General features: G+C 33.6%; 1 protein-coding gene and 1 pseudogene across 17 annotated transcripts in view; one reads left to right on the plus strand and one right to left on the minus strand.

The window, feature by feature from the left end:
- The window catches only part of SOX6 (SRY-box transcription factor 6), a 398,531-nt gene that overhangs the window by 219,521 nt on the left and 152,514 nt on the right, over nucleotides 1-26,496 (minus strand). The window lies entirely within an intron of this gene.
- Nucleotides 4,553-8,562, plus strand: LOC102969265 (annotated as a pseudogene).

A 26,496-nucleotide genomic window follows, 5' to 3' on the forward strand; every position in this document is an offset into this window, starting at 1 on the left:
AGAACACAGGTGTAAACCAGGCAATCAAATATAGTCATAACTTATTCTCACTTAATGTCAGTTTCTAAATAATGCTACCTAAACAGAACCCTAAAGTTGCTAAATTTTGTAAAAATTCTATATGAATTTTATGTTTTTGGTAAGCCTGAAATATGGATGATGAAATTCTATAGAATAATTAGGCTCAATTCATCACTATTGAACATATGCAGAAATTCAAAATCAACAAATATAGATATAATAGACCCATCATCTAGAGTAATCCTAACAATATAATCTTAGTTTCATAAAGCTGGTACAAATGCTCTTTATTTGCCAAGTATTCTGAAGAGAAGTTTTTAATATAGTATTCATAGAAATAGTCAATCAATTTTCCATGAAATGTAATTCCCAATTAAGGAGATACAAGGTCATGCTAATTTTTCTCATTTTAGAAGAGACAAGCTTATAATTTTACTTAGTAATAAGCCAAACAACACAAAAATGTCCATCTGAAAATGATAAGAATATTTAAATGTCTAAATCTTATACCAATCTGTCATTTAAAATTTCAATTTTGATATTAAGCACAAGTTCTTGTTTCATATGATAAATATACCAACACACACATCAATGAAAAACCTGCATTTGCTTCTGAAGATTCTGAGGCCTTGGGTTATATATCTAATGAAGAAGTAATGAAAATTATTGTAAAGGAAAAAAAGGAAAGTCCTATCTAGAATATAAACAGTAAACCAAAACTTTCCTGGTTTATTTTAAGTTGAAAAGTCAACCAAACTTTTGGAAATTTATACCAGACTTATAGTCAACAAAAACCATAGAGTCAATGGCCTTTGAGTAAATTCTATGAGAAAAGTATTTCCCTCAGTCCTACAAAAAATCTACATGCCTACAATTATTCCAGAGAGTTTATAGTTAAGTTTCTAGGAAATCAACACAACATTGTTTACCAAACTTCTTCCCAACATAGAAAAATAAGTAATTCCCAAATTATATTAATAGGAGAATTAAAAGAAACCCCTTATACCTCCAGAATTGAGCTACAATTGAGTCCTAAACTAATTTTCAAGCTTACACACAGGCAGTTCTAACCAGATATTACCAAGTATAGTGGAATTGAAATTAAGTACAATTAAATTAAATACAATTCCTACCCGGATCCCATAAATAAATGTATTTTATAAAGTGTAGATTATTATAAAGACCATCAATAATTTTTTAACAACTGAAGGATCTAAACCAAGTGAAGATTTAAAAGGCACTGGGAAAGGAAGCAAACACCAAAATACAGGAAAATCTACTAAGTGTGATTTGGGAAAAAGGACTCTGCCATTTCTGGAATTTTTCAGGCACTGTTTTGTAGGGATACCAGAGTTACGTTGTAACAGTGTTAGTTCATAGTTGTAAAAGTTCTATCAGAGGCAGCAGAAAATCTTTTTTTTTTTAAGGAAAAAAATCTAAATACTAAAGTGAACATCAATTAAGATATTTCAAAACTGCGTAAATCCAAAGGCAAGTGTTAAATCTCTACAATGTCAATAGAACTAAATAATTTGGTGTGAATTTGGAACCAAATTCAGTTAAACAATAACTATTAACAAATGTATAAAAATTTAGTTTTCCAACTTTAAGCAGAGAGTGGATTCACCTACTCAGAGCAGAAAGAAAAAAAAAAGGAGCAAAAGTGACTCAAGCACATGTGAGTCTTTTGTATGGCAAGGAGAGGAAGGAAACAAATAAACAAGACTCTCCCAAGAAGATCCACAAGTTAGAGTTGGGGGCCAATGTATTCTAGGCAATAAAAAATATTTTAGAGTTAGGGAAAACACTTCCAAGTTTTAATTATCATTGCAACAAGCCAAAGACAAGTGAATTCCCAGATTATCAGACATGGCTATATTTAAATGTAAGCTCTTAAATCCATTCATGAACTAAATACAAACATCTGAAGTAGTTGCTGTTTGGAATTATCTGTGCAACTGAGAACACAGGTAATCAAGAGTTGACTATATATACTCTTTTGTTCCCTCCATTTGGTCAGATGAACTGAATAATCAACAGCAGTTAAGGCCATTTGGAAAGAGCCAATAACAGTTTACTCTGGCAACCCAAGAAATACAAGACTGAGATCATCAGCAAAGGTGAGGTATATTATTATTACTATGGTTCATTTCATTATCATTGTAAAATAAGAAACATGGTAGAAATTCTACCAGGTTAGTAACTCTATCAAGATAAAAAATATACAGTAATTATTCAGTAATAGGCTACTCATTTTAACCTTCTATTTGAGTTACTAAAGTGATAAAAGTCTATCATAAAAATGGCCTTATATCAAAATGGATATGGAACATTATTAAATATTTCATTTGTATAAGGTAAGTATACATGAATGATAACATTGTTTCCACTAATCTGTACATGAAAATAGGCTAGACATAATAAAAATCAAAACAACTATAACCATAAGAGACTCGAATACAGAGAACAAAGTGAGGGTTGCTGAAGCAGAAGTGGGTGGGGAAATGGGCTGAATGAGTGATGAGCATGAGCACTGGGTAAGTGATGAATAACTGGGTTCTACTCCTGAAACCAATACTACACTGTATGTTAACTAACTTGAATTTAAATGAAAAAATTAACCAAAATTCAAAACAACTAAAAAGGTACTAGAAAGTGCTTTCACATACATTGAGCCTTAAAACCACCTAGTAAGGCAGCTATTATTATTGGCATCACCAATTTGCAAAGGAAGAAAAGACAGAGAGGACACAAGATTTACTTAAAATCACACAGCCAGATCTTAAAACCTAAATTCAAACCTATTTATCTTTCCACTTCAAAAACAGCCAATTCTTTTAGACTGATATTCCGAGAATACATTTTCTTATCTTGAAGTTTTACAGTTCTTATTAGCATTAGAGTAACATTGTGCTTATTTTCCCCAGACTGAAGTCCCAGGTTGACCCCATACACCTAAGAACAGAACTGGAAGAAGGGAGAGAGTGCATATGTGTGTGTGTGTGCGTGTGTGTGTGTGTGTGCGTGTGTGTGTGTGTGTGTGTGTGTGCATGTCTGGTATGTGTATATGTATATAGCTCCAAATGTACTTCCCAATTTGAACATAAGCAAACAGTTGTTACAAAGCTCACTGCCTATCTGAGACTTTTAGGGGGGGAAAGGGAGCATTATAAAAGAAAGAAAAATACCTCACATTTTTCCCTATCACAGTTTGTTTGTTCCCCATATTTTCCATCACTGGTTTTACCACCATTAATCTACATGTCAAGGTGATTTTTCAAAAAATTATCTAAAAAAAATAACTTGAAGTGTCTTTTTAAGGTATACTTATTTAAATGATCATAGACTCAGAAAATCAATATTGTAAAGAATCAAAGAAGTCATTCAACTCCCAAATTTTACAAAATCAGGAAGCTGAAAGCCAGAAGGGAAAGTAATATGCCTGATGTCATAAAGGTAATTTGAGTTAGGACTAGAACATAGAAGTCCTGATCCTTTCACTGTAACATGTCACCTCTGAAAAACTCAAGTGAAATAATCCACTTTAAATCATTTTGGGGCACCTGGGTGGCTCAGCTGGTTAAGTGCTCAACTCTTGACCTCAGCTCAGGTCATGATTTCACTGCTCCTGAGATCAAGCCCTGAGTCAGGCTTCATGCTGACAACACAGAGCCTGTTTGGGATTTACTCTTTCCCTCTCTGTCTGTCCCTCCCTTGCACACACACTCCCCCTCTCTCCCTCCCTTCTTCTCCCTCAAAATAAATAAATAAACTTAAAAAAATCATTTTTGCAAGATAGTTGATTTTGGTAATCATTTTCCTCTATCCATTTAAAAAGCAATATTGATTCTTATTTAGACTTCCTCAAGCTTATCATGTAATCTAACAATGGAATGCTAGTCAATGACAGAAGCAATCAATAGGGAAATATTTTCAAAAGCACAACTTGTCCAAAGATACTAACATTTTCACTCTGAAACCTCAGCATGGAAGTTTTCGTATGTGCTGGGTTACAGAGATTAATCAGAGTTTAAATGATACTTTTTAAGAAATAGAAAATCAGGATGTTTCATAGGTAAACAGTTACTTATGGACTTGGAAAGATTTCAGTGCCCACCACTGATCAAATTTAACAACTGGAATATTATGGGCCACAAGAATCTTTGGTTTTCATTGGCTCTTGTATTAAAAAACCTGAGTGCCTGAGGGGTTCTCCAGATCCTAATTTCCTTTAAATAAGAGCAAGAACTATATAAAGAACATTGGTCTTAAGTTCCTCAGGAAACAAGGCATCATAACAAAAAGTGATTTTATTTATTTTTTCATTTCTAACAAGATTTTCTCTATTTGAGATTACATTCTTAAGAATAAAATTCTATGTGTTGAAAGATATTCACTGAGGGGCACTGGGTGGCTCAGTCAGTTAAGCTTCCAATTCTTGATCTCAGCTCAGGTCATGATCTCAAGGTTGTTGAAGTTGAGTCCCACATCGGCCTCTCCGATGACAGCACTGAGCCTGCTTCTGATTCTCTCTCCCTCTCTCTCTGTCCCTCTCCTGCTCGTGCTCTGTCTTTCAAAAATAAATATCTTAAAAAAGATATTCACTGAAACAATACTGATGACAGTGAAAAACTTAATAACAAATGGAAAGTCCAATTGTAGTGAAGCAATGAAGTGAACAGGGCTATCTGTATTCAGGTGCTGATTACACAGAGGCAAGTCAGATTTTTAACTATTTTTAGGAAAAGCCTTTTAAAACTGAAAAAAATGCCTGTGTGATAATGTCAAGTGGGAAAAAAAAGGAGCATAACACTGTGAAAAAAATAAGCAGAACAAAAAGATTTGAAAGGGGGCAATCTAAGTTGAGTCTGTTTTTAACTGGCAAATGTTTTTCTTCAGTATGATCATATACTACAGATGTCCTGTGAACAACACAGGTTAAAGGTGCTGACCTCCTGTGCAGCTGAAAATCCACACGTGTCTTTTTTTTTGTTTAGTTTTTATTTAAATTCCAACTTGTTAACATACAGTGTAGTATTAATTTCAGGTGTACAACATAGTGATTCAGCACTTTCATAACATCAGCAGGCTCATCACAACAAGTGCACTTCCTTAATGCTCATCACCTATTTCACCATCCGCCACCCCACCTCCCCTCTGGTACAGTTTGTTCTCTATGGTTAAGAGTCTGTTTCTTGGCTTGCCTCTCTCTCTCTTTTTCAGAAAAGTGATTTTAAAAAATCAGTGGCATTTTGGGAATGTAGGATAAAAGAAATGCAGAAACTGATAAAGATTGAACAGATAAAACTCAAGCTGAGGTCAGATAAATCATGTAAGTATATATTTCACAAGTTTCTTGTTGGCTAGTACATAGAGAATGACAGAAATAGAAAAAAAAAAAACCCAAAACAGTATGATGTTCATCTTATAATTTTCAAGCTGTGTGATAAGAGTTAACAGAGCATATAAAAATATTTGATTATCAAGTTGTATAGTGTTAAGTAACTGGAACATAAATCCTGATATCTGGGTTCTAGTTTTACTTTTGCCACTTTGTACAAGTAGCTTTTTGAGCCTCCATTTGCCCACCTGTAAAATGAGGGTGTTGGACTAGATAATCTGTTAAGGATTCCAGTCCTATCAGCTATGTTATAGGCTATAATCTAGAAATATTCTGTGAGTATAGACACTCTCTGCAATTTTAGTTTTTTTTATGAAAATCATTCAATCTTGCCTGTATCTGTAAAGATCATTAGTATCTTGGTAGCACGAGAAAAAGCAATTTATGTGACCAAGAACTATAAATGTAAACATATCATATACATATACATGTGAAAGAAGATTCAAAATGAAATAACCACTGCTAGAAGAGTCCTTCAAAATAGTGTCAAAAGGACAACGAGGACCTATGCGTGTCTCCTGCTTCAGCTGTCAGAACACCATGAATTTTTTACTTTTGTCAACTGCAATTTGTCAGTTGCAACTCCACCACCTCCTTGAACACATCCTTCTAATTTGAACTGAAATAGAAATGATGTAAAGCCTATTAGCTAAATAACCAATTGTGTATTAGGTAGTCAGTTTAAACTCTGCCAGTGCCAATCATAATTCTTTCAAAACAAGTTACACAACCTTATGTCTTTTGCCATTGTAAGCCTGCATTCCTGTTCCTAACTGGGAGCACACTTTCGATTTCTGTGGATTCTGTGTCTCCCAGGTTGCAATCCCTAAGACCCCAAAAAACTCTCTGGTTGCTTTACAGCCTCTTCTTGATCAACAATACATATATACCCAACAATACATATATACCCATATATATCTAATGGGTATATCAATTAATGCTGGATTAATTGATATCCAGCATTAATTTTTCAGATGTGATTTTTTTTCAGCTAGAGGAACTTCACCAAATTTAAAAACTGTTTTCTTTTATAATGTGACACTATAATTAACATCAGCAAACTAATTCGCAAAATATATTTTTGCTTCTTTGTGTTTACGGAAGAAAAAAATGGAATAAAAGCAGAACATATAAGTTGAACTTATGTCACTCTGTACATGAACAAATGTAACTGGATTTTTTGACTAACAGTTTCATATGTAAGTCCACTGGGTTTTGTTTACATATTATAGGAATAATCTGATTTAGGAAGCTGTAGGGTGAAATGTTTAACAGCATGGACTCTGGAGCCAGATTGCCTAGTTTTAAATTTCAGTTCCACTATTTCCTAAGGCTATAACTTCGATCTTATTGATTTCTCTTATAAAATTCAGTATTGTATAGATCAAATAAGTTAATACAAATTAATACAAGTGAAGCACTTAGAACAGCGCTGCACATAGTAAACATTCAATAAATATTTGCTGATATAGTCATATAATGGCTATGTTAAAAATCCATTTTAGAATCTATCCTAACAGTGAACACAAGTTACATGATACAGGATTATGATATAGCTTTTCAAATTAGAACTTTTAATAAAGTTCTAAAATAAGACAACTGTCACTGACTACAAAATATCACTTTATTCCAACATCTGCACAGATGAGGATGGAAGTTGTAAATCCAGGCCTGAGCCTGTCACTCACCCAGTTAAACTCTTCAATGGTTCTCCACTAATGAAGTCCAGACTATTTAATTTTTTTAATGTTTATTTATTTTGAGAGAGAGAGAGAGAAAGGGTGTCCGTGAGCAGAGGAGGGGCAGAGTGAGACGAGAGAGAGAATCCCAAGCAGGCTCCACACTCAATTCAGAGCCCAACGTGGAGCTTGATCCCACAACCATGAGATCATGACCTGAGCCAAAATCAAGAGTTGGACACTTAATCAACTGAGCCACTCAGGTGCCCCCAGACTTTTTCTTAAATGGCTACATACCCCCCTTTACGATTTTACACTTGCTTGCCCATCTCATCCTATCTTTCACCTTTTCTGTCCAGTTTTAACACCTGCCCCCCTCAACCACAAATGCACACACACATGCACACTACTTTCACTAAAAACATGAAATTCCCCAGAAAAGTAATTTCTCTCTCACATTTCTAGGTCTCATCATCCATGCTATTCATATTGCCTGAAGCATTCTTCCACCCTTTTTCTCTTCTGTAGTGTTACTTTAAAACTGAAAGCCAGGAATAAGCGGATGTTTATCAAAAGAGGAATGGATAAACAAATTATTCTTCATTGATCTGGGTATATTACGCAGGCAGCTCTTAAGATAATGTAAAGAATTCATTCATTCATTTAACAAATATTTACTGAGTATCTTCAATGTACTCTTTTAAATTTTATCCTCAAGATATCCACAAGATATCCACAAAAATTTTATCCTCAAGAATGAGATAAATCTATATTAAGTTTTTAAAAAAGCAAGTTGCATAACACATTTTTATTTTAAAAATGCTATTTTAAAAATAGGCTGACAGGGGTAGAACAGAGAGAGAATTTTATGTTATACTTTATATTATTTCTATATTATATTGTGCAATAATGTACATTTATAAGTGATAGTATACAATTCTTGAGAATTATTAAGAATACAATATCTCAACACCCACACTCCCATACACCCATGGAGGGAGGATGGAAGGCCCTATTCCCCAGGCATCTTGGCTGTAGTGTGACAAGATTGTCTAAAGCCACAGGGAAAATTGTGGAAAATTCACCATCGCCATTGCCACAATTTATGGCTTTGTTCGTAAGTCCCAATTAGGCTACATACTATGTCTTGAAGGGGCTTTTGTTCTTGAATCTTGACTAAACTCCTTAGACTAAACCTATTGGCCTCAAAAATATTGGACAGTTGCACTGCCTGCCTACCACTTCACTACTACAGTTATTGGTTATGTACTATCATTTGGAATAAACATGATGAGTACATCTCCACTCATTTCCATTCATACAGTTATGGACAACTATGCTAAAAGTCAACAGCAAAAGAAATACCAAGAAGATGACATCCCAGCATTAAGAGATTTTCCCATTAGTAAAGCAAACCAAATGTTCTTTCTTGAAGCCAAAAAACTTTACACCAAAAACTGAATTGTGTGTAGACTAACACCAAGCATTTATTATAAGTTTTTGACATAATAGTTTTGGCCATAATTATTTTGACTACCTCTGTTATTAATACCTGATATTGAAATGTAAAAATATTAAGTTGAACTCTTAATTTGAAATCCATTAATATCATTAAATGTTCTCAAATATTCATTTTTAATGGACAGACTAAATAAAATCATGTGTTAAAAAAAGAATAAAATATCTCTCACTCAAGGGTAATTGTTTAGAAGTTATTTTTTCCCAATATAAAAATAATTTCTATTGAAGGTCACTTAAGGAAAATTAAGGGCATAGAATTTGAGGTGAGAAGATACTTAAAGAAATTTGTTTCCTTGTAAATTAATGTTTTAAATACTTTTGTATTACTGAATAATAATCAAAGATTTAAAAAATAATAAACATTTAACTTTCTTGAAAGAGAATATTTATTCCCCACACTACCATTATATTTACATCTATCACTTGACTCATACTTCTCAAAAAGTATTTTGGACATCCTCTGGGTCCACTTTTATATGAATGCTATATCCATAAAATTATGTTTATAATATTACTATGATCCTTTTTGTGTTTTTCACTGCATTGACATTTGCCCTAATGGTGTAAAACCAATAATAAGTAAAATTATGGGTGCCTTATCTAAAATTACTATGCCTTATCAGAAATCAAGCCAGCAGCACTGAATTGTACTAGTTAGTGGTCACTGAAGTCTTTGTAACCAGGTATTTTTTAAATGTCAGTTTCACTTAAAAATTCTTGATGAAACAGTAAAAATAATATATTAATCTTATTAAATCTCAACTTAAGAGTATACTTTAACTACATATAAAGTATTTCTGCTACATACCAAAATAACAATAGTTTTCCTGAGGAAAAGCATTTGTGTGATTCTTCGAGATCCAAACTAATAGCTTTTTTCCATAGAATGCCATTTCTACTTGAAAGAATAATGGACAGGAAAAGAATAGCATTCAAACTTAATTTTTTTTTAATTCAAGTATAGCTAACATACAGTGTTATATTAGTTTCAGGTATACAATATAATGATTCAACAATTCTACACATTAAGCAGTGCTCATCATGATAAGCGTACTCTTTAATCCCTATCACCTATTTCGCCAATCCACCTAACACCTCCCTTCTAGGAACCACCAGTTTGTTCTGTATAGTTAAGAGTCTTTTTTTTTCTCCTTTTTAATTTGTTCATTTGTTTTGTTTCTTAAATTCCACATGTGAGTGAAATAATGTGGTATCTGCTATTCTCTGACCGACTTATTTCACTTAGCATTATACCATCTAGATGTATCCATATTTTTGTAAATGGCAAGATTTCATTCTTCTTCATGGCTGAGTGATATTCCATTGTATATATACCACATCTTCTTAATCCATTCATGTATGGATAGACACTTGGGTTGCTTCCATACCTTGGATTTTAAAATATATTTTCTCAAATATGATATGAATAGAGTCTCTTGACTTCAAGGAAAACAACTGACTGTATTTGTTTTCAATAATCAAATTGTTTATGAATGTGACATTGGTGGATGTGATTATTTTATATTGTATCATGAAATACATCAACATTTAGAAGTTCCATATAACTCAGTGATCCAATATTTTCCAAATGACCAACCCATGTTGTCATAAAATCATACATTGCTAAAAGATCCATTCAAAGTATGTTAGACCAATGGAATTTAAAATGATGTAATAAAATGTGAAGAACTCATCATCTTTCAGATTCCAAATTGCAGTTAACCTTTATATTACTTGTAAATTATACTACAAAGAAGCATATCCATAATTATCTATAAAAGTTATTAAAATACTCCATTTTCTAAACACATATATGCATGGTGCTTCACATACTTCAACCAAAACAACAGATTGCAACAGATTGAATGCAGGAGCAGACATGAGAATTCAACTATGTCCCATTAAGCCTGACATTAAATAACTGTGCAAAAAAGTGAGATAATATCACTCTTCACACTAAATTATTTTTTAGACATTATAGGTATTTTTGTAAAGACTATTTTAGCAACACATTTGTTATTTAAATTAATTAACAAATGTTTAATTATTTTCACTTTTAATTTCTAATACTAAGTATACTAATACTAAGTATGTCAATAGACAAAAAGCCACATAAACAAAACTTCTTTGGGTCCTCAAATAGACCTAAAATTGTTGACCTATCTGTAAACAATTCTGAGACCTTAATCTCACCAGACTACAAGCAAATTGAGTTAATTGCTTCCCCAACTCCAAAGACATAGTAGACACAAATATGTGCTAAATGTAAATGATCCTCAAAACTACTTCAGGAAAATATACAATTTTAGAATGAATGAAGGGTAAAGGTTTAAAATTAGAAATGAGCTAAAAATTAGCTCTACCACTTATTAGATTTGTGATTTTGTACGATTATTTATGCTTTTTCTGAGTCTTTGTTTCTTCACATATAAAATAAAATTTATATCCATCCAGCTAAACAATTGTTAAATATTAATAAATAAATATTATTCACTATTGTTAAATAAAAGAGTGAAGAATGTAGAACAGTTAGAACTCTTATACACTGCTGATGGTAATATAAAATGGTGCCGCTGCTCTAGAAAACAGTCAGTTCCTCATAAGGAGCTCGGTACATATACCCAAGAAGAATGAAAACATACATCCACACCAGAACTTGTACCACGTTCATTACAGCATTATTCATAATAGCCAATAAATGGAAGCAATCCATGTCCATCAACTGATGAATGGATGGATAAAATGGGGTATATATCCTTCAAGTGGAATATTACTTGCCAATAATAAGGAATTAAATATTAATACATGCTACAATACTGAACTTTGAAAACATTGTGCTCAGTGAAAGACACTAATCACAAAAAAACGCATATAATTCCACTTATATTAAATGTACAGAATAGGCAAATCTAGAGAGATAGGAAGTAGATTAGGTGTTGCTTAGGGCTGGAAAGTTTGGAAAGAAATGGAGGGTGACTGCTAAAGGGTGAGAGATTCCCTTTAGGGTGATAAAAATATTCTAAAGTTTGATTGTGTGATAACTGTACAACTCTATGAATATACTTTTTTTAAAAACCTACTGAATTGCACTCTTTAAATGGGTGAATTTTAAGATATATGAATTATATCTCAATAAAGACATTGCTAACAATGCAAACAAACAAACAAGCACAGGTGAAAATGTCTAGCAAAATAAGTGACACACACCAGAAGTTCAGTAAATGCTTTTTTTGTCTTGATAATAACTGATGTGTCTCAAAATCTACTTACAAAACTAAGATACATCACAAAAATTTGAGCAGATTTAATTAGACTATGAGAAAAATTTGTATGTCAATGGTCAACAAACAGTATAATATATTCACAAAAGAAGTTCCCTTTTTGTTGTCTAGCTATTCTTATTGATTTTATACAAACTATCCCTTTTTTAAAATTTCTGTGAAATATGAATGAAAAAAACATGATGGATCTTTTAAGATTCCTTGTAGTTATTTAATATGAACTGAAATTTGATATCTGATTTAAATTTTGGTGTCTTAATTGAAGCTTCATAGTATAAAGTATGTTTGAGGAAAAATACAGAAAATCTTGTATATGAGATATGATAAAACCACTAAGCAGATATTTACTGGCAACTTCCCTCAGTTAAATTGCTATTTATGAAAAAAATTAAGTAATCTCTTTTTCATAATTCCTCTTGCTATTAAAGAACAAAATTATTAAATTTCACATTAAAGTTTTTGGTATTGCAAATTCATTAATCATAAAGCTTGCCTTGAAAAAAGCATGTCAAGAAAAATCATACTAGGAAGCAATACACACTCTAGAACTATTGTCCTTTCCAATGGAAACAAAACTATCTATGCTTTTGTTTACTTGAGTCTTGCACTTGTGATGTTCATTTAAAAGAGGAATGTTTTGCAACTGAGTTTCAAATTTTAGATCTGCCTCTTGGCATAGTGAGCTGACAGATTTTGTGGTCTGGAGGCACAAACTGACTAGAATTTCCATTCAGAAGTGGTAGCATATTGGTGAAGCCAGGGTGAGAAAACAGAAGAATAAAACCAATTTCTCAGTCTTCTCCGACCCTCACAGGCTTCTTGTGTGCCTTCCTAATTCACTACATTCAGTCAATAATTCATGGAATAAATATTTTTTATATACCTTGGGTCAAGCAGTGAACCCACACATACTCTGTTTTCATGCAATTTACCTTCCAGTCATGGAACTCAGATAATAAAAGAAATTAAAAAATAAAAAGTATATTAAGCTGCAGTAAATGTTGCAGAAAAAAATAAAGCTAAGTAGGTAGAAGAGGTTCCAGTGTTAAATAAGACAGTCACAATAGGTCTCTCCAAGAATGTCAACTAAGCAAGAACTGAATTAAGCAAGAGCTGAAAATATGATCCATGAGAACATTTAGGAGCAGAGCATTCCAAGAAGAATAAACAACAAACGCAAAGGTCCTGAGGTGCGTGCCTGTTTGAGGAACATTAGTAGGTAAACATATGATGAACAAAAAAGAGCAAAAAGAAGAGGTGATATTTTGATAGAGTAAATATATATTTGGTCTTCATCCCCAGTTCCTGGCATAGAGCTTCAAAAATCTTTGTAATTTCCTGAGTGATAAGAGTGAGAGGAGTATCTATTATTCATAATAAGCCCCTTTCAACCATACCTGAGTCTATGTTTATGAGGTGACAGTTAATGAGCCCCTAGATAGCTTTAGGATGTGAGCTGGCTGCCAGAGGAACCAACTATGTGATTAGAGAATTGAAACTTTCAGCCCTACCCTTGACCTCTGAGAAGGGGAGAGAGGCTGGGGATTGAGTTAATCACCAATGGCCAATGATTTAATCAACCATACCTATGTGTATAATGGAGCCCCATAAAAACTCTAGACAGAGGTGTCCAGAGAGCTCCGGAGTTGGTGAATGCATCCTTACCCCAGGAGGGTGGAGCATCCCTCCAGGAAGAAACTCCTGGAACAGGAAAAGAACTCCTACACTGGGAACCTTCCAGACCTTGCCCCATGTAGCTCTTCATCTTGTGATTCATTTGTATCCTTTATAATAAAAAAGTAATAGTAGAGAATTTCCCTGAGTTCTGTGAGGTATGATAGCAAATAATCAAACCGAATAGGGGTTTGGGGAGCCACTGATTTGTATCCAACTTGGACAGAAGTGTGGATAACTTGGGGACCCATGACTTGTAATTGGTGTCTGAAGTAGGGGGGGCAGTCATGTGGGATCAAGCCTTTAACCTGTTGTGGGGGCAGTCTGTGCTAACTCTGGTTTGTTAGTATGAGAATTTAATTAAATCGTAGGACACCCAGCTGGTGTCCACAGAGCACTGAAGAATTGTTTGGCATGGAAAACTCACATTTTTTGTGTCAGAAGTGTTTTGAGAAGAGAAACAGTTTTCCCTTAGGAATGTAACAGAAATGAAGTTAGACAAGAAAGAGAGGACCATAGCTATCCTGTAGGGCCTTTTGGGCAATCATAGGGACTTTGGCCTTTATTCAAATTAATATGGGGGTCCATTAGAGGGTTTTCAGACAAAGGAGTGATGGGATTTAACTGACATGTTAAAAGGATCAACCTATAGCTTCTCTATGGAAAACAGATTATATGGAGACAAGGGAGAAAGCAGGGGATGTCAGCTGAGTGGCTAGCACAATAATTCAAGCAAGATAGACTGGCCTGGACCAAGTAATGGTAATGGCACATTTACACTGGATAATTTGAGAAGAGTTAAATAAAGTATTTACAAAAATATGGGGCAAGTTTTAAGGAAGACAACAAGGCATAATGATACACCCAAGAGCTAGTTATAGAATGAAGCTGTTAGGGAAAGAATGGTGGCTGGAACCAAGAGAACGTAGTTGTACGGAGAGGGTCATGAAAGGGTCACAACCATCCTGCAGCAATATGGCAAGGAAAGAGCTGTGGAGAGGAAAAGGACACCAACCTTACTGTCCCTCAACTCTCCTGAGTGCCTCTCATTGGTTGAACCCAAATGGAAGTCAAAGAGAAAGAGAACTCACTCATCAGTGCTCTTGGTACACAGAGTGAGTTTAGAAGGCATAAAGAGGGGCAAATGGAAACTATGAGGATCAAGGTTAACTTGTAATGAGGATCAAGGTTAACTTCAAGGTTTGTGATCTGAGCACCTAGAATAGAGTTGATATTTATTGAGATGGGAAAGAATTTAGGTACAGTAGATCTGGGAAAGAAATTTAGGAATTCCATTACAGACATGTTAAATTTAAAATGTCCAAGTAGAAATGTACAGTAGAAAATTGGATATATAAATTTGGAGCTCAAGGAGGCCTGATTGGAAACATAAATTTTAACCCTAGTTGTCATGGATTTGAGATACCAGAAAAAATGTGACACTGATCTATAAATACAAATGATTCTCTTTCTTCAAGACATTATTCTTTTATTTACTTTGAAGGGAAAAAAACTTAAGTAATATTATAATCAATTCCCTTTTTAGCATCCTCTAAAGCATGAGCTAAAAAAAAATTGTAATTATCTGTGTTGTAAATAACTGTGTATGCCATTATAGACTGTGAGCTCCTTATGGAACAAACCATTTCTTAGTCATTTTTGTATTCCCAATACTTAGCATATAAAAGCCTCTCAAAAATTTTTGACACAAGACTGGAATTAATGAAAATATAAATAAATGAAAATAGGGTTGGGATTCATAGGGTGTCCTGAAGGTGCTATCTAAAATGCCCTATTAATGGAAAAGTTTTGTTTTTGTAAAAAGAATTTCTTCTGATTGTCTGAAGACACAGATAACCTGACCTATCCTGTAACAAGAAGTCAAGGAGAAGCCAACAGTCAGGTTTTAAACAAAGAGGACTTAAGCAACTTTGAAAGCTTCTGTTGGTAAAGCAAAGAGAAAGCACTATGGATAGTCTAAGGGAGTGTCGAATACAGTTAATAACAAATCACATTTATTTGTTTGTTTCCTGTGTCCTCAGGGCAGAACCTGCTTTTATTTTTTAAATTTAATGTACTTAGTTTAGCGTTTATCCTTTCAATACCTTTTTTCATATTGTTGTTACATATGAGTTTGTAAGAAAATGTGGTATTTTTACACGTTTTCAGTTGTATATTATATCCTATACCAGATACATAATTTTCTTTTTTCATTTAATATCATATTTTTAAATTCATACATGTTGATATATATATAGCTGTTGTTTATTCTGACTGCTTCTTTATTTTGATTGCTCTTATAAACAATGCTATAGTGAACATTCTTATACACATGCAAGAGTTGCTTTAGGAGATAAATATATACATATAAAAGTTGGATAGTTCACAGAATATGTGCATCTTCAACTTTGCTAGACCTAGCTAAACTCAAAGTAGATATATAAACTTACACTCCCACAAGTAGTTTATGAAAATTCCAGCTCCTGACACTTAATTTTTGCCAGCCTGATAGATATGAAATGGTATCTTATTATTGCTTTAATCTGCCTTTCTCTAGTATTCATGCATCCTCTTCTGTAAATTGCCTAGTTAATTTTTAAGCCAGTGTGGAATCAACAAGCTATGTCTACCCCATGTATTTTGATTCCATATCAGTGGCCAGGTCTGTTCAAGAACCTTTGCCAAAGCCAAAAAGCAGTACCCCCAAACAAAGAAATTTGGATTTTCCTCTAGAAGCCACAAAATGGAGTGGGGGGTAACTCTCAGGGTCATGGGTGTAAGATATCAGAGAAAAGTTAGATACTGACATAAATGCAAATGGTTCTCTCTGAGAGTTTAATGTACTTTGACAGGGAAAAAAAATTAAAAGTTTACTCCATTTTCCTTAGCATGTCTAATGTCTCCCTTTCTGTCTTTCCTTGTGCATTGTTTTTGACTCTGACACATACTTAAACACAAAATCTGTATTAAATACAATGAAAAAGCATACTTAAAAATATTTGTATTAAACACAATGAAAAATAGTACTCAAAACAGGAAGCTGCTTTGTTGACAGTTTGATGAAAGAAAGAAGGATCAGCTTTCCCTTCGGCCATCAGTGGAGATGAGATAATTTCAAGTAACACAAAAACCAAAATGCTTCACCAAGCACACAGTATACATGTGAGAAAAATAGATTTTAATATAATTTCAGCAGTTCTGTATATAAGTTATGATCCATTCCCATAGGTTTTTTAATAGATGCTCCTCAGTGAAAAAAAACTCTATTTATTGCAACAATATGCAAATCAGTAAACAATATGAACACCAATTTCAAAACTTCATATAATTCTTCCATCAAAATACTGTTTTCAGAAACCTCACTAAATTTGACATAATAACATTTTTTTGGCTTCTTTAATGTACATTGTCATAGGGATGTCTTATTACAGATAGCTGTAGATTCTACATTTTGACAGTATTAGAAGGATAGTCTTTATGACTGCTATAGTATAGAACAACATCGTCAAATAGAGCTCTCTGTGATAATGAAAGTGTTCTATATCTTTGCTACCAATACGGTAGCCCTGGTCACATGTGGTAATAAGTATCTGAAATGTGGTTCATGTGATTGAGGAACTAAATTTTAACTTTGTTTTAGTTGATTTGAATTTATTAAATAGTCAACATGTGGCAAATAACTTCTATAGTGGGAAGCACAGATTTAATGTAATCTAGAAAAATTTTCCTTTTATCTAGCCATAAATATTGGTCTCTGTACTAAGCAGATAGCCAAGACTGGACACTCTCTGCTCTAGGATCAGAGGTCACAACACTCTCCTCTTGGCAACATTGGCAGTGACCTAGTTCTCATCTCCTATCAAGTGCTAAATTACTGGGTACCTACTACCCAGGCCTTTCATATCTTATGTCCTGATTCTCATTTTTAGCAGAGGTTACATTTGACTCTTGTTATCTAACCTATAGGTGGTGGGATACCTGCTTTATGTGTTTCATGTTTCTATCTTGTGTCCTTGGGCATCTCTGCTCACTTAGGGTGACTCAGCTACATCAATAATCATTATCCCCAGCTCCTATAATGCCAGTGTTGATTGACTACATGATACTTCTTGCCAAAAAAATTCAGTAGTTATATCCTCATTCATGACATTAGCCAGACCTAAGGTATCTAACATATGAGATTTTTTTAAAATGTTTATTTATTTATTTTAAGGGAGAGAGCGCAAGCAAGCATGAGCACACATGAGTGGGGGAGGGGCAAAGACAGAGAGAGAGAGAATCCCCAGAAGGCTCCACACTGCCAGGGCAGACCCCATGCTGGGCTCAATCTCACAGCTGTGAGATCATGACCTGAGCCGATATCAAGAGTCGGATGCTCAACAAACTGAGCCATCCAGATGCCTTTAACATGCAAGATTTCTTTTTTTTAATTGTTTAAAGTTTATTATTTTGAGAGAGCGAGAGAGAACAGGGGCAGAGCAAAGAGAGAAGGACACACAGAATCCGAAGCAGGTTCCAGGCTCTGAGCTGTCAGCACAGAGCCCGGATGTGAGGCTCAAACTCATGGAATGCGAGATTATGACCTGAGCCAAAGTTAGACACTTAACCCACTGAGCAACCCAGGTGCCCCTAACCTGTGAGATTTTTTAAGCACACTCCTGGGTCTGATTTCTCATGGTCTTCTTCTCAAGAAATTAAAATTGTTTGAACTGGAAACTGTTTAAGATAATCTGGTGACTTAATCCTCAAACTAACAGTGTCCTCTGTACATCCCCACATTTAAAACACCTGTTATTCCATTAGTACCAGCTATTTCATTTTCCTAATGAGCAAAGAACAAAGCTTATTTCTAAAATATTTGGAGAGATATTGGAAAATTGTGGTATGAATTGAAAGAACTTTGATACAAATAATTAATAGATTCCAGTGTGAGATACGGATTATAGGCATAATAGTGGTCATTGTATGTGAGAGATGACAATCTTTCCTTAACTATTTTTCCTAACTTTAATTATTAACCACATTATAATTTATTATTAAAATTCTATTCACGGTTCATGAATTTTTGCAGTAGACACACAAAAATACATGCCACTATGCTAGAAATGTAAAGATACTAATAGTCTAGACAGCATTCAGAGTTTCTAAAGTTTCTGTTCTACAATCACTTTCATGACATACCCAGGCACTTTGTCAACTGTCAAATAACCAGAGATGATTCACTGTTGAATTGTAGATCAGATTTTCCTAAAAAGCCAGAATAATATTAAATAATCCTTGACAGCAAATAAAAAAACGTAAAAGATACTAAAAGACAACATCCCCAAACCTGATTCATTTAAATTAATAGAAAAAGGGAAATCTACAGTAGCCAAATTTGAATAGAAGAACTATATATATTAAAAAGAAAAAAAATCCCACTAATCTAAAAAGAAAAAAGTAACTTCGGTTTTTGTTATTTCTTTAATTTTGTTTTTGTTTTTCTGCTTGTTTATTTAGCTCAAAGAGTCATATGGAAGACTTGGGAAATGCATGGGGAAATGTGTCCCAATAATGATCCAAAGAGATATTAGCATGTTTTGGTGGAAAGAACATAAACTTGAAGCACTATATAGTCCTACATTCAAATCCTGGATTGTTCATTATTATCTTGGTGTCTTGAGAAAAATTCTCCTGAGACTCTGTTCCTTCCTTTGCAAAAGGAAGATGATGATGCCAACCTCATGCCATTGGTTTGAGGATTAAGTAAGATAAAATAAACAAAAGCACTGTGACACACTATATTTGCCCAATAAATGTTAGTCTTTGCTTTTGACAGCACCCTCCTCTCATGCCTCTCTGTAGGTTTTTAAAAACCTATTTAAAAAAAAAATTTTAAAAAAGCATTTCTCATGTCTGACTGGTAGAAAATACGAAGTATTGTAAACTCTACATAGTCTAACACAATGGTAGGCAAATAATAAGCACTGGGAAAAAAAAGATTTGTGGATTGATTGAGATTCTATAAATGCATTCCTTCTTGAAAGCAGAGGATGGATGAGATCAATTCTAAAGATCCTTTCCTGGTTCTGAGATTCACGTTCTAGTAGGAAAGCTTCTTTCAGTGTCAACCACAGTAAGAATAAGTTCATCATGAAGGGGAAAAAAGTGATTTTTTTTCCTGGTCCTACCTCTAGTTTGTTTTAGGAAATACAATACAGAGAATCTCCTCAGGGCCCTTCCTGTAATCTTAAGTAAACTCTTCTTTCTAAATTGAAAAAGATCATAATTATTTTTCTCCAGTATTTCAATTCATCTAATTCATCACTTCTTACTCATTTGTTTCTTGATCATGCATTCTGATTCCATCTCAGACAAGCCTTTGTAAATATTAAAAATATGGTCCAGGTAGAGAGAGCACCACTTCAAGTGGTGGTGATCCCCTCCTCTTCTTCCTGACACCAAAACTGAAAAATATGCAAAGAAGAAGACCTGGGACAAGTACCAATTACTCCAGGAAAATGCTTTTCAGCATCCAGCTGGGAGGGCAACCCTAAACTGTGGTATCATGGCTGAGAAATACACAGTCAACTATGGAGACTAGAGAAGAGCCATCATGCTTCAAGGCAAATGCTTATTGGCACTAAACTATGGCTGGAAAAATAAAAGAGCTCCTTTTAGTAACCAGTTAACAAGAAATCCAGGACTCTCAATGGGTATGAAAGCCTATGTTTAAGCAAAACCACAGAATGGTTGTGCCCATTTCATTTTCTTTAGCACTCTTAATAAACTTCTATTTATGCTCCCTTGATGTTACCAGCTTAAACTTGAGGGTCTCAGTAGGTTTTCCCACATTTCAGCATGGAAAAACTTCTAGCCATATAGATTTATGTAAAGCACTCTGCATCCTTCACTGTCTCTTGAAATCTTGCAACCCAAGGACAATTGCATATTTAAACAGTAAAGGTGGTTTTTCTAACTTGAGTAGAAATGTATCTCTGGGTCCAGAAAAAACTAAAGTTTTTTCATTAATAACTATATTAGCTGGAAATTGCCACAGATGAATTTCAAAGCAGTAAAAGCCTACTTGTTTATAATATTAAAAAATAAGTTTAAACCTTCATTTAAAAAGGATGATTACGAGCAAATTTTAGAAATGTCTTACATTTGTAAAGATCTGTAGATGTCTTCTACAATCACTCTTCTATAAATAACCACACTCTTCTAACAAACCTTAAAATCAGACTGCTCTCAATAGAAAACTCACATTTTTCTCCAATAATCTCTACTTCTGAGTCTATTTGAAAAGTTGGTCAAAGACAGGAGCCATGTGCACATGTATGGTTTTGATTCCATCTATACTCCTGCCCTAATTCTTGTGGCTTGGACCCATTCCAGGTGCTCTGCCTTACCCTGTGGTTTGTATTTGAGATCCCCTTTTCTGACTCATTGCATTCTCCTGATTGACAAACAGATTTAGATATGAAAACAAACAGTTACCTGCCTGTAATTGGTTTCTAACAGCTGCACTGTTGTAGCACTTCTTAACCATGGTGAAGGTGTCTATGAAAGAAGCTTCTTGTTTAGTTCAGAGGGGTGTGCGAGCGCGTGTGTGTGTGTGTGTGTGTGTGTGTGTGTGTGTGTGTAGGGTTCACACGTTTAGTTTTGTTTCCTTTTGTTCACTTTAGTTTCTTATTTGTTTTACAATAACACTTGGGAGTCTTTATTGTTCCCCAAGATACTCAATAATTATGGTGTATATGATTTATACATTATTGATCTGAAATATATATTTGTATTTTTTAAACCTCCAGAAATCAAATTTAAATAAGAATACACTGGATTTTGACTTTTTAAACTAATGTGGCTTTTAGTTGAACTTAGAAGAGTCCTCAAAGAAAAAGAGTCACTTCTTTTTCTTTTACTGACTTAATAGGAAGCATACTATTTCATTAGTAGATTAAAATGTTAGGCTAGAAGTAATAAACTATTATTATATTTTTAGTAGTGTGTCTCATAATGTCAACTGAATTATGTGAAATGTATCAAACTAGTTACAATAAAAGCCACTACTTACATACTACAAACAATTGCAACTCCCTCAACATATCAGAAGAGACTGGGACGTTGCATTTTAAAATTCCTGTGGAAATCAAATGTATTTTAAGTATCAGCTCTGATTATTTAATCAGACAACTTGCATTTTGCCCTGGCTAATTTTGAAGGCTGATAATATTTTACTTATAAAAATAATTGTGCACCTGTTGTGATGGAAGCCTAGTTAAACAAATGTTAATAGGAATGTAACTCGTAGCTTTAAGCATAAGAACACAGGTCTCTCATTACTATTACATGAAGAAACATATTTTTAAAGCCATGAGATAGATCTCATTTTAAATCTCATCTCTTCCTTAGCCCTAGAGAGATGTTTAAGAATATTATTAAAACATGTACAACGAATAGTTGCATATTAACTTGAAAGGGAACATCAGATAATGCCTACTGAACAAAATGGATATGGAGTTCCTCCTTCCCATTTAATACCTGTGTTCTTCTGCCTTGCTCTATTCCCTCGCCAAACCATTTTAATGATATTGAATCATTTTTGAGAAACACATGCACTTTTCTTACCAACTTATGATCAAAGGAGAAAATTAAAAAGAGGACTTACAAAAGCTGGACTCCTCTTGCACTCTTCATGTTTTCAGGCTCTTTCAGCATTAGAGATCTTTTTCAGTACCCAAATTCTGTAAGCTTTAAAAAATGCTAGGCTCTCATGGAATAGACAGACCTTCCCTCTGTGGATCCTGCCATTTTGTAAAAAGACTTCCTAAAAGCTACCAACGTGTGTCTATTCAATCCATTTCCGGGTGTAATCAAGTTCTAAGTACTGAAAAGAGGCTTGAGGAAAAAGAATTTGTCTTAAGTTAAACTAGCTAAATTTTGAGCTCAGTTATACGTGCCTCTTATTGACTTCTGTAAGACTGTAGCCTTGCAATTGGCCCAAATTCTTTAAGGTTATATTTAAAAGGTAATTTTATTCAAAACTACCTAAACTTTTGAACCCTATGTTTTATAATGTTGGGTTCATTTTAATTTTATTTTGGTTAGTGCAATACAAGTTTACAAGCAGAGTTCAGAAAATGTGTGCATTTTTTAAATGACCTAAATTCTCTGTAGTTTTCTTTTTCAATAGTTTAATGCAGACATTTGGATTGAAGGGGAATCACAAATAAACGGAATAATTGCATCAAATTTCCTCAGTGCATTAAATATGCACTCAGTGGTAATTACCAACAGTAGCAACACATTTAAAAATGTAGAGAATAATGTACAATTTATGCCTATTTCAAGGGTCTGATTCATGAAAACACCATTTGGATGAAAATACACACATTTTATTAAGTGGTTAGCCTTAGATTTTTTTTTAATTCAGACAAATGACTTAAATAGTAAGTGTGTGGGAGGTCTAGTAGTATGGGCCAGCTCTTAATGTGACATATATATCCCATGAGAATTGTCAAGAGCTGACTCTAGAGTAAAGAAATACCGAGGACACCCCCTGGCACGTGGGGCGTTAGGCACAGAGCATTCCTGGGCCTATAAACAGCAATGAGATGAATTACTCTCCCACATATTTTTCTTCTAAGAATCAGCTGTATATAAATATTATCACAAATATATATTTTTAAACTTCTTACATTTATTTGAACAAAGAAGACTAAAGTGAAATAGAGGAATTTAATAATAGTATATAAAAATTATAAAACTTTTTTATATTTTATGCTTACTAAAACTCTGTGCATAACTTTTAATTATAAAATAATAAATGCATATGTATTGAAATCTCATCTATCCCAAATGTTACACTAAAAAAAAAAAATTCATAGCAACTGTATGTCCAAACGCGATACATGTGAAAATCTCATTTTCACAGTAAGACCTCTAAGTTTTAGCTACTGCTATAATAAAATGCCAGAACCAAAACTGTATGGAAAGTTTCTTTAAAGTTTTGGGTAAGAGAATTTTACTTATACTTAAGTAAGGTGATTTAATACTACGACAAGGACTTGGCAGATAAATGATAGCTAAGCTATCTGTAATAAGATGGGAACAGAGCTGATTAGGCTGCTTTTCATTCTCCAGACCTAGATTACCTGAAAAATGTAAGCTAATTATCAATAAAGTGATCATTATTTTTGGTTGAAACAATATTGGCGACATGGACTATACTGTAAATTTGATGTGGGTGATAATATGGATTTCTTAGAGTGTTAGAACTTCCTCTCAATTTTATACATATCTAATCATTTCCTATGGAATAATTGGTGCTACAAGAGGTAATAAATGGTTCCAGGTCCCTTTGGGTGGCACATAATGAAATACTCTCATATCTATTCCTACTGGCAAACTACTATTTACTAAGGTTTTATTTTATTAGTCATTTTACAATCATTGACAGTAATCCTGAAGTGCATGTATTTTTCCCCACTTTGCAGATTAAAAAGCTGAGAGTAAAATAAATAAATAAATAAATAAATAAATAAATAAATAAATAGTTCAGTTTATACAATAATTCAAACCCAAATCTGATCAATTCTACACCCTGTGTTTATTATGCCACAATTCCTGTTCCAGGGGAGAAAGCAACTAAGTTCTCTAAGTCAATAACTTCATTTAGCGTCTTCACAGAATCTTTGAACTCTTACATGTAACTGATTTGCTTTGTAGTTATTACTGACAAATTGATTTATTATCAAGGTAATTATATGCTACTCTATTTTAAAGTTCTAGTCCAGTGGTTCTCAAAGTGTGATTTATGGGCCCCTTGGAGTCCCAGGGGAGTCTCCAAGGTGTCCCTAAGGTCGACACTGTTTTCATAATAATACTAAGGTATTAGTTGTATGTTACAACATTGACACTTACACTGATGATGCGAATGAATGAAATAGTGGGTTAAAACTGCTCATCCTCTAGCATGAATCAAAGGCACCTAACTCTACTAGTAGTAATTGTATTCTTCACCACCACACACTTGTAGTAAAACAAAAAAAATCAGTTTCAATTAAGTAGTTCTTTGATAAAATAGTAAAATAATGTGTTAAATAATGACTTTTAAGTACACATATTTTTAACATTCTGTGTGATGAGGGGCACCTGGCTGGCTCAATCGGTAGAGCATGCAACTCTTGATTTTGGGGTTATGAGTTCAAGCCCCATGTTGGGTGTAGAGTTAAAAAATTAGTTCTTAAGATTCTATGTGATGAAATGGGAAGCATCCCACTGCTTATTACACCTAAGTATCATAGCTGTCTCAAGGAAAATCACTTGTGCTATTGTTCTAGTTGCTAGCTGAAATTTTTCATAGTTTTTTGCATAGACCTCCAATTTCATTTAAAAGAACAAGATAAAATATCCTTACCTGTACTTTAACATTTGCCAAGAGAGCCTCCCACTTCAAAACAAAAACAAAAACAAAAACAAAAAACAAAAAACCTTATAGCATTGGTTAAAATATAATTTGAACTTTCAAGGGAAAATCAGAATTTCAGAAAACTTCTATCTGCCATCATGAGCATAACACTTTCCAAATACTAAAAAAAAATTTTTCTGATATGATTAATAGTAATATTGATGAATTTGATTTTTTGATACTATGTGATGAAATGTGCCAACGTAAGGAAGAGCTGCACAACTCAGTGACAATATAATCTAAAAGCCTAATGCATGGCATTACAAAATCATGCATGGAACAAAAGATTCATTCAGAGTTAAAATTGGACAAATGGATTTTTTAAAGATTTTTTTTAAGCTATCTCTACACCCAACATGGGGCTCGAACTCACAACCCCAAGGTCAAGAGTCACATGCTCAACTGACTGAGCCAGCCAGGTGCCCCTGGACCAATGTATTTTAATGTAAAAGTATTGAAAGTTCACTGATATGGTTTCAGATCCTACATTAGACCTAACCTTTAAGAAACCAACACTTGTGATATTTGATGTAGTATCATAGAAGAAAATTCACAATTGTGTGAAAATGCTACAAGATACTTTTCCCTTTGTCAGCTACATATGCATATTAGGCCAACTTCTTCGTATACTTCGATCAAAATGTACCAAACAGATTGAATGCAAAAGCAGGTATGAGAGAGTCCAACTCTCTTCTATTAAAACCTACATTAAAAAGATTTGCAAAACTGTAAAACAATGTCATTCTTCTCACTAAATCATTTTTACTTTAGGAAATATATTCATATATTCAATATTTGTCATAAAAATGGGTTTTATGTTAATATGTAGCAGATTTAATTTTATAAATTTTAAATGAATTAATACTTTTTTATTTCTCAGGGTTATTTTCTAACATAATTAAGTATTAATAGTTATAAGTCACATGAACAAAAGAATTTTAGAATCTTCAATACACTCTAAGACTCCTGAGATCAAAAAAAGTTTGAGGACTGTATTTCATCATTCTATCAATAAATATTTACTGGTTCAAGTACTAAATTATGCCAAATGTTGTTGCTTCCTGTAGTATTTTCAGAGTCTCTACTTACTCTATACTACACCAAATAATACATATTCTCTCTCTAACCCTCTCAACAAAATCTGAAGTAAGTAGTATCATCCATGCTTTCTTGTACAAAAATAAGGAAATCAGTTCTTTTCATCTTCATTGAGGACTGCAGTCTTTTTTTTTAATTAGTCTTTTGTATTGAAAAAGCAATGCATACACATGGTTTAAAAAAAAACCAACCTACCGTACAAACTATACAGTAAAAGTTTAAAAAGCAGCCTGTCCCATATCTTTTATTTTCTACTTCATAGCCAACCTCTGTTAACAGTTTATTAAATATCCTTCCAGCAATTTTCTGTATGTATATAATTTTCTACACAAACTGAAGAGTATATATGCTCTCCTCCGTTTCACACTG

The sequence above is a fragment of the Panthera tigris genome, chromosome D1 (assembly GCF_018350195.1).
Source record: "Panthera tigris isolate Pti1 chromosome D1, P.tigris_Pti1_mat1.1, whole genome shotgun sequence".
Taxonomy (NCBI): Eukaryota; Metazoa; Chordata; class Mammalia; order Carnivora; family Felidae; genus Panthera; species Panthera tigris.